Raw genomic sequence first — 9,441 nt, 5'->3', positions numbered from 1 at the left:
TCCATGGATTAAATTAATAGCATTTAAAATTAAGTGAAAGATCATTAAATTAATTTTTTAAACTGTCAACAAGGCTGAATGGTATGGAAGAAAGAGCCAAAACCCAATACCTTTTGTGGTATCCCCAAACCTACCCCCACTCCACAAAGCCTAAATTAATATTTTCTTAGCCCAAACCAGTGTCAAATTTGGGAAGCAAAGAAAATGAGCAGAGGGGGAAGTGGGGTTGTAAGAGGTGGGCTTTGTGCTCTGGTGATCTCAGCACCATGCAAAAGGGACATTCAAGACTCTGGGGATCATCCCCCAGGAATGGGGCAGAAGCATGATTTTAAATGACAAAGGAAGAACTTTACTGTGTTTTTTCTTCTTGCCATTCCAAGTATTACTGCTGTTTCTCAGCCATCTCCTGTGGCCAGGCAGGTGGCTGAAACTGTCATTAATTGTGCTCTTCCTTCTGGCTCTTTAGGAATGTTTTTTGGTCACTGCTGGAAAAGCTGCAGGAGCTATGGGAAGACAGGAACACCGGTGGAGGTGAGGCAGAGTGTGAATAAACATTGTTTGTGATCTTGGTTTAAAGGAGGAGAGACCCTGTGTCCCTCCACAGAAGGAAAAATCATGATCTTGTCTGGGTTCCTGATGATTATTCAGTGGAGTGGTGACTTTTCCATCCCACATGGAGGCTTTGCCTGTAAGGAAAATCAGCAGCCCAAAGCTCTGGGCTGGGCAGAAGAGGAAGGCAATGCCAGATCACGTTCTGAATTTTCATCTTCTTCACTGACATCAGCACCTCCACTTTGACGCACACCACAGATCCACATCTCCCTTCAAAAAGCAGTTCCTGTAGGTTCAGAGTTTGGTTGAGGCAATTGTGGTTTGCTTTTAAACCCCTGATTCTCATCACTTTTTCCACGAACACCCTGCTGAGTTGGAGGATAAAGGCAGAGCATCATTAAGAGATGTCGTCCTGAGCCAGCAGCTCCTTTGCCCGGCGGCTCCCCTTGCTCTGGAAGCACCTGGGCTCTGAGCCTGCAGGAAGGAGCCTACAAAGCACAAAAGCAGCCTCCAAACAATCCTACAGGAGCTACAGCTGCCCTGCTCAGCCCAGCACATTTGTTTTCTGTGTGTCTCCTATCTCTGGCATTTAAGATGTTCCGTAATTTTCAGAGGACAAACAAACAAAACCCTCGTGGTTCCCTTTAAACAGCCGGCAGCACCCACGGCTCGTTGATATTCATCAGCCAGAGATGTCTGCTACCTCCGAACAATTAGTCTAAAATATTTATCAGAAATAAGTGTTGGGGTTTTTTGTCCAAGTTTTTGAAGTTATGAGGCCTCAGATGGGATTAATGGAAATTTTAATTAAGATATGGAAATAAGCTGCTTTCTCCCTGTCTCTCTGAGACTGCAGGGAGTTCACATTATCCTCAACAGCATGTCTCAACCTGCTGGGGGAACCATTTGCAAGATGACTTTGTTTTTAAGTTCACCTTAGATAGGATGTTTAGTTGTGAATTTGATGTGAACCCCAAGTCCATGTCTGCAAAGAGCTGCTCTGCCCCTGAGTAAGGATCCCCCTGCTCTCTTCCACAGTCAGAATCATGAACCCTTGTCCCACTGCAGGGAAAAGCTTTCCTGAAGGAGGGAGAGGGATTTAAATCCTTTTATATGTTTTCTGACAGGCATCCTGTCCATCAGGCTGATTAGCTGGGCTCCATTCATAAGGAGAAGATAAACAGAAAGGAGAATTGAAGGGGCAACAGCTGAGCAGAGGAGCCCAGGCTGCCACAGGGCTGTCGGGGAGAGCATCCCAGAGGAGCAGAGGCTCTGCTCCAGCACTCTCCAGGTTCATGCTGCTGCAGACAGGACCCTGACGAGGCTGATAGTGAAGCAGATTTGAAACACAGATGATTTTAGGTCTGATTTTAGTCTCTGACTTCATTCACTGGTCACAGTGCAAATGCCCAACACCAGCAGGGTGAGCGCCCTCCTCTCAAACACCGCTGTTCCCCTTCGGAAAACATTTATTTTATGGATATTCATCTTCCTTACACTGTAGCATTGCTAAGAGTGTGAACTGAGCTTTTATTTTGGAGGCAAAGGATTTTAATTTGAGCCTTGGAGCAATTTTGGCCTCTGGTGTTTGCAGATTTCACTGGAAATAAGGAAGCTAAGTAGGCTGAAGAGTTAGATTCTTCCACAGAAGAGAAATTGTGACTTTGCATGGAGAGGTTGTCTCAAAATATTGAGGAAAGCTGTCTGCAGGAACTGCCTGCAAGCTTTTCTGCTTCTCTTCTTCCTTTAGTCTCTATAGATAAACCTCACTTTTCCCAGTCTAAAGATGAGGGAAACTGAAGCACATAGGCACCTATATTCTCCAAAGAGAACTATATTTTTGGATGCTTTGGCTTCCGGATGCACTAAACATTTGTATTTCTAGCTGAGCCCAGCATGAGAAGAAGATTTAAGAGAAGGGCATTTTAAATCTGTTTCAAAAGGTAATGAAAAATATCTGGTAAAATTATTTCAAGTCATTCATGTAATTTTGCACCCTGTGGAATCACACTTAGACACCTATTGATATGGATAAAGATATCTTGTTTATGGGAAACAAATCTCATTCTCAAAGCTGTTAAAGCAATGGAAGCACATCTGAATGTGCTGTGAATAGCTTATTTCATGTGTGCATTACAAAATAACTCGTGAGCATTAATTAATCAAATACTGAGACCTAAGCATGAGCTATCTGGGCATTTCTATATCAAATCCATCTTACTGACAAGGGGAAACCAAAAGGCATGAAATGACTTGTCCAGGGTCTCCTAAAAGTCCACAGCAAGGCTAAAACTGAAATGTGGCCACTCTTTTTCTCTTCTTTCCAAACTAGGGACCGTCCTCCAGCTTTGGGAACAAAGGAAAAAGGAAAAAAGGAAAAGGAATAGATGCATTAAGGATGCCCAGATGTTCTTGACACAGAGGGCATAGGTCAAATCTGAGATCCTATTTCAAAATCTAGAGAAAATTACCTTTCCAATGACATGTGGCGTGACCTTCAACTCCTAATAGTGTAGGAGCAGTCCATTTCTGAACGTTTGCATCATGCATTTTACATTCTGGATCTCTAAATCATCTCTTATCATTTACTTACTTCTCCCTGATAATGAACACTATTTTTCTGCTGTATCTCTCTCTCTTTTTATTTTTTTTTTTTTTATGTGGGCTGCATCCTGCTACACCCTGCTTTTCAAAAGCACATGAAAAATCTCAAAGCACAAAACTGACATTTAATGCAAGGCTGGGGTATAGTTGCTGATTACTGCTTGCGTGTGTGTTTTGTACAAAACGGGCAGACAGACTGCAGAAGGCTGGGAGGCATTAAGCAGAGATGATTTTGAGGGGATCTCAACCAAATTAAACTTTTTTTTTTCAAGTAAAGCCCAGCAGGGGATAACAAAAATTAGGGTTGGATTTACTAAAAATGAAGTGCTCTGGTGATTAAAAAATGGTTGGCTGCAAAATCCCAAACTGCATTTGATTGTGAAACAGCACCAAGCCAAGATAGGGCAGCTTTAATAAATTGTGTTGCTAATTACAAATATTTCATAGTATCTCCGTTTAGACAATAAGGAGGGAACTGTTTAATGACAATTTATTAGTGCATGTGCACAGATATACTGTATTTTAATCTTCTTTTTATTTTCCTTTTTTTTTTTTCCAATTGGTTCTTCCAAATAGAAAAAATGATAATCGTTATCTAAGCTCTTGACTTCCCTTGACTTAATTGCAATCTAAGCCCACTTCTAATCTGTACAGATCATGGTTGCACGATTTGGAGTTTAATTTGAACCCCCGGTGAATACATGTGCAGAGGCTGGAGGGTTTGTGTGTGCACACATTTGTGTGCTCAGTGCTTTGAACGTGTCCTTTTTCCCCCACCAAAAAGAAAACCAAGCAGGAAAATGTCTCTCTGTATTTTCACTATTAGCACAGGCAGCATCCGCCTGCCTGCCAGGACTGCAGCTTTCTGAAGGATCAGGATTTTTTCCACAACTCCGTATTTCATGATATAAATATAATTCAGAGCTTTGGAAGTAGGAAACCATAATTTGCTGAGAGTGGGGAAGACCAGAGCAGTTCTTCTGTGCCTGGTCCACAGAGTGTGTCATGCCCCTGAGCTAGGGAGAAGATCCCTTTGTGCTTCAAGTCTGATATTGCAAAGCTGTTAAAGAAATCTGGATGCCTAATTCTTATTAGAATACTAAATTGAGGTTTTTCTTACACATCTTCACCTCGCATTTGCCTCAGGAGGATTCTTCCATCCATTTAGAGATGCTGGGAAGGGGATCTCAATCTCTGCATTAATGTGGCTCAGCTGGGGAGAACAGGCAATACGGATGAAGTAAGAAACAATGCACCTAAAATTTGAACCAATTCATATTTGAAGCTCAAGAGAGACGAGTTACCTATTTTTCCATCTTTTTGATCATTATGTTTAAGATATCTGCTCATCCTAGATCAGGCTGAAACCCTCGAGCACCGAGATATCTCTGTGTTTGGTAACTGTCTCTAAGTAAACACAGAAGGGCTGTGTTTGTCCCTGCAGGAACCACATCCCCTGCATGGTCAAGGAATAAGCTCAAAACAGCTCCTGCCATGGAGGAAAAGACCCTGCCTCCTCCCCTGCTCACTTACCAACAGAAAAGCAAAGCCACATACACTGAAAAAATATTTGCCATGCTTGTAGCTAAGATTTAGGTTGATTACAGCTGAAATAAGACTTCCACAGTTTTAATTAGCTACAGGGTGGGGGCAAAGCTCATTACTCTGAAAACGTAATGATGTTTCCGCTTCCATTTCCACAATCAGGTTCCTGTCCTTATGAAGAAGGCATATTAAAGATGGGCTGTGAGCTTGTCACGCCACATCCACTGTTGTTGGAGCAGTTTGGACCTGGATGTGGGAGTGTGGCTGGACTCCATCCTTTGCCCTGGGTTCAGAGGCTGCTTCAGCACTGCCCATACCTTGCCTGAGCTGAACTCTCCTGCCAAAAGCAGATCCCAAACCCTCCTGCATAGTATTTTTATCTGCAGCAAACCCAAGGTCATAATGAGCTCAGGATTATCCCCACCTGAGATGATGCATTGTCCAAGCACGCTCCCACATGCCTGGAAGTCCCAGTGCCTGATGATTAACAACAAGCCCAAGTGGGGACACAGAGACAGGCAATGAAAAATGTTCCTGCAAGACAGGGAGGCTGAATGGGAAGAAACAAATCCCTTTGAGGTGCCCTGAGAGTTACTTTTAGGCCCATGACAGCTCCATTAGTTGTATCTAAGGTGCCACTTCGCATTTCATGCTACAGCGAAGTTTTCGTTTGACCAGCAGTGATTTGCACAACTCGTGGAAGTTTCTTTCTCAGTGCTGGCACATTAAAGAAAAAGGCTCCCTGGCGCTGCAGGCGAGATCCAATATTTTGTTGTCATCTACGATTGCCTATTGACTGTGAAAAAGCAAATAACACACTCTGAACCAGGCAAGCTTTTGGATACCCGAATCCGAGCCGGTCTTACTGCTTTCAAAGAGACCCTTTGGCAGATGTTTGGGGTTTGTGTGTGTGCGCGCGTGTGTGTGTGTGTGTGTGTCCCATCTTCCATGACCCCACCAAATGTGTCAGACTCTTCCAGTTAAGAAAAAGGATATCTTTTCTTTTAACTCAATTAGCAAACACTGCCAGCTCTGAGAGTCCCTAGCTCAGTCCCCAGGCTGTCAGCTGCCGGTCCAATTTTAGTTTTGTGTACTGTCTAGATAGCAAATTTATTGATGAAATATGGTCGTAGGTGTAAGAAAAACTTGGAGGATTCAACACAACTTCTTGAACCTATACTTATGAAGACTAATGTATATCTTTACGAGCTGGCAAATGCATCTTTCTGTCTCTGAAGGTTTGTGTATGTGAAAAAATAAATCTGAAAAAAAGATGCTGATACTTTAAATTTTGGCTTGTGTTTTGTTTTTATTTTTTAGTCCTGCAGTCAGGAAAAAAAAAACAATCTGGAAAAAACCCCATATAAATAATTGTTACTATGACAGTGCTGAGGAGACTGAGCCCCAGAGCAGCACTCTGTTTCACAAGGGTTTTCCTTAGCTTAAAACCCCAAAAAACTTCTTATGGAAGACTTCTGTCCTAAACATTATTGGGCACTAACAGATGCAACTCCTTTCTTGCTGAACACATAGGTGATGTGCCAAGAGACTGAGGTGGGAGGGGAGAGTGGCAGGAGGGACCTGTGGGTTGGCAGCTGGGTGCAAAGGTGACATCATTCACTGAAATCTTTGAATAAATTTTGTGTTTCTCATTTAAATTAATGCCAAATATATTTTGCACTGTAGCAAGGTACCGTCCAGTCCACGTGCCATGTTTTCTATGAATGGGGTCTCTGGACACATAGGATCAGCTCAGAAGAGGTCCTTGGGGACAGATTTAGCACACATTAGTCCCCCAAAATCTGTGTTTATAAGATCTCTACCCATGCAACTCTGAAGCCAATGGGATTTGTTGGAAAAAACATAATCTCAGATAACCTGGACCACAAAGAATTGTAATGGAGAAGATTGGACCCTCCTACATCATTGCATGGAGATCTTGGCATGCGTGGTGATTGCCCTTCACAACGGCGAGTGGAAATCAAATAGGTCAGGGAAAGGGGGATATGGCTCCATAGTACACTGAGAAAGAGCTGGAGGGGAAAGAAATCCCTCCAGTTCTGTAGAGATTCCCTGGAAATAACAATTAAAATTCTCCCTAAGGACTGTGAGCATTGGCCAGGAGGGAGTTACTTCAGGAGCAGACAAAATGGTGCAAGCTCCTTGAAGTTAACACTCATGGCTTTCCTTCCCAGAGCCTCTGGAGAGGAAGCAGTGATTGAACCCAACAAATCACAGCCCATTTACACACGGAGAGGGGAACAGGCAGGACTGCTGGCTATGGAGCCAGGTAGCAGGGGAGGCAGAAAGCCCTCAGAAGTGTGAGAAAAAATGTCCCCAGTGTGTGGGAGGAGAGGGAGAAGTCAGACAGATAATGCTGCTGGCTTCTGTTTTGTAGCTCAGGCCCTCTCATGTTCTCACTGACTGTGTGCGACATGGGCATCCCTCCTCATTTTAACTCTTTACGTTGCATTCAGTGCGTTGTTAATGCCTGGTGCCTCCTTTGGTAGAAGCAAAAGGTTCTGAGCCCATAAGGGGCAGGGGGGGAAATCAATAAATTACAATAAAAGTGAAAGAAAAGGATTTCTCTGGCAACCAGCAATTCAGCACCAGCAGGAGAAGCAGCCGCACCAAGGGGGGAGCAAAGACATGGGGGAAAAATAAACAAGATGTCTCATGTAAGGAAAAAAAATAAAGCAAGGCACATGTTTTGCAGGAAAGGAATAGTGGTGAAAAGAGGAAATTTGCATGGAATAATTCCCCTTGAAACCTTGGATAAATTGGAAGGAATATATCCCAGACAATAGCTGGGCTTTGCTGGGCACTAAAGACAAGTAAGAGGAGGGAAGGGAAAACATCCCCAAATTAAAGGATGAGGCAGCAAACTGCCTTCCTGCATGGCTGAACCCTCAACAACCCCTACCCAGCAGCCTCCAAAGTGTGGAATTCCATGTGAGGGGGAAAAGACATTAGGACTGGGGGGGAGGACAAACATGCTGGGTGGCACTGGTGGCTCTGCCACAGTGAATTTCTTCAGGAACACTCAGGGCCAGGTCCCAGCTCAGTCCTGTGCTCTCCTGCCAGTGCTCTCCCTGCACCTTCCTCGGGGCTGAATTTTCAGTGGAGGGTTTTTATGTCTTTAAAAGCCTCTGATCTGGGGTCCTACATCAGTGGGGAAACAAAATGATGAAGGTCCTGACCTGCTCCAGGTCGGAGAGACTGGCTGGAGTGGGGAGTGGGGCAGGATCTGATCCTCAGGCTACATCCACACCCTTGTGCTGACACTTCCAAAACACTGCGTCTCTGCAGGTGCTTCAGCCCATTCCTTGTGCCCAAACTAATCAGCAATTCATTGCTAAACCACTCTTTGAGAAACTGCTTTGCAAATAAACTCTGGGCTTGGGCACTGGAAGAAAACAATCTCATTATTGGCTGCTGGGTTATTTTCTTCTTTAAGAGATCTTTAAGAGCAAGTCCGATCTATTCCCTTCGCAGTTTCTTCCTCCCCGTCAATACTGAGAACTCATGTGAAGCAAAACACTGGATGCATCAAATGATCTTCCTGCTTGCCTGAGAGTCACTTTGGGTGGGTCCAATACCTTTAGGTTTAAAAAGTAGTCAGAAGGTTTTAGAAGAAATGAGATGGAAACAGACTGGTTTGTATGCATGAAAAACATATATTCTTGTCAAAAAGCTCCTGGTAGCAGCTAACAGCAAAAGGAATGAGTTAAAGGAAAAAAACCAACATTGTTACTACGAGTTGAAAAGTAACAATGAAATTAAACAGGTCTGCAAATGGGGACTTAAAGGCAGGTTTCAGCCTGGGAGGCTCTGAAATAGCCAAAGGGAGGCACATGGCTGCAGAAAGCCTCGTGCTCCTGCAGTAAAACCCTGCAAGGCTGTTCGCTCCCATGAGAAATTCCCTGTGCCTTCCCATTGCACACATCCCTGAACGGCCTTTCCCTGCGAAGGGTCTCATCCTCCCCCTTTTACAAGAGGAGGGTTTGTACAGGAAGAAATAGATGCACTAATAAAGTCTTCAGTGTCTATTTTCACTAATTTAATCTGTGGAATCAAAGCAATTACCCAGCAGAATAAGGTCTCTCAACATTTTTGAGTCCTTGACAGTGACCAGAGGAACCGATACACCCAGGAAAGGTTGGGGTCAGTGGGAAACATGGAACATACAGCCACTATTTCAGTATGTAAATTACTCTCACCGGATGTAAGCTTTGTTCACTGCCTCTCTATAACCTGTGCCGCACAGACAGCCTCACTGACATTTCTCAGTCCAAATAAAGAATCCCTGCTGTAACAGGCCACCACAAATCCCTAATGCTAATCCTGATCTGACTGAAAAAAAAGGAGCAGGAGGTCTGTCAGGCACCTTTGCTATGCTAGGTGCTCTCCAAATGTAGACCAGAATGAGGATGCCCAGCAGACTGAAGTAAGTGAGAAAATCCTTTTCCCCCTCTGAACTTCTCTGGATTAACTTTTCCATGTGCTTCCCCTTATATGTGTGTGTGGGTGTCTCATCACCAAGGCCCTTCCTGCCCCCAGTCCCTGCTTGCCTGTTACCAGTCTACAAAAACACATGGACTCGCTCTGGAGTAAAATAAAAATATTGGAAAGCAATACAAGCAAAGCAATGGACGTGACCATTGTCTTCTCTGCAAGTGTGCTTGGAAAGAAAAGGCACAGGTGGAGAAAAAACGGAGAGGAGAGGAGAGGAGAGGAGAG

Source organism: Corvus brachyrhynchos, unplaced genomic scaffold, assembly GCF_000691975.1.
Source record: "Corvus brachyrhynchos isolate BGI_N302 unplaced genomic scaffold, ASM69197v1 scaffold10, whole genome shotgun sequence".
Lineage (NCBI taxonomy): Eukaryota > Metazoa > Chordata > Aves > Passeriformes > Corvidae > Corvus > Corvus brachyrhynchos.
Note: the sequence above shows the minus strand (reverse complement) of the source record.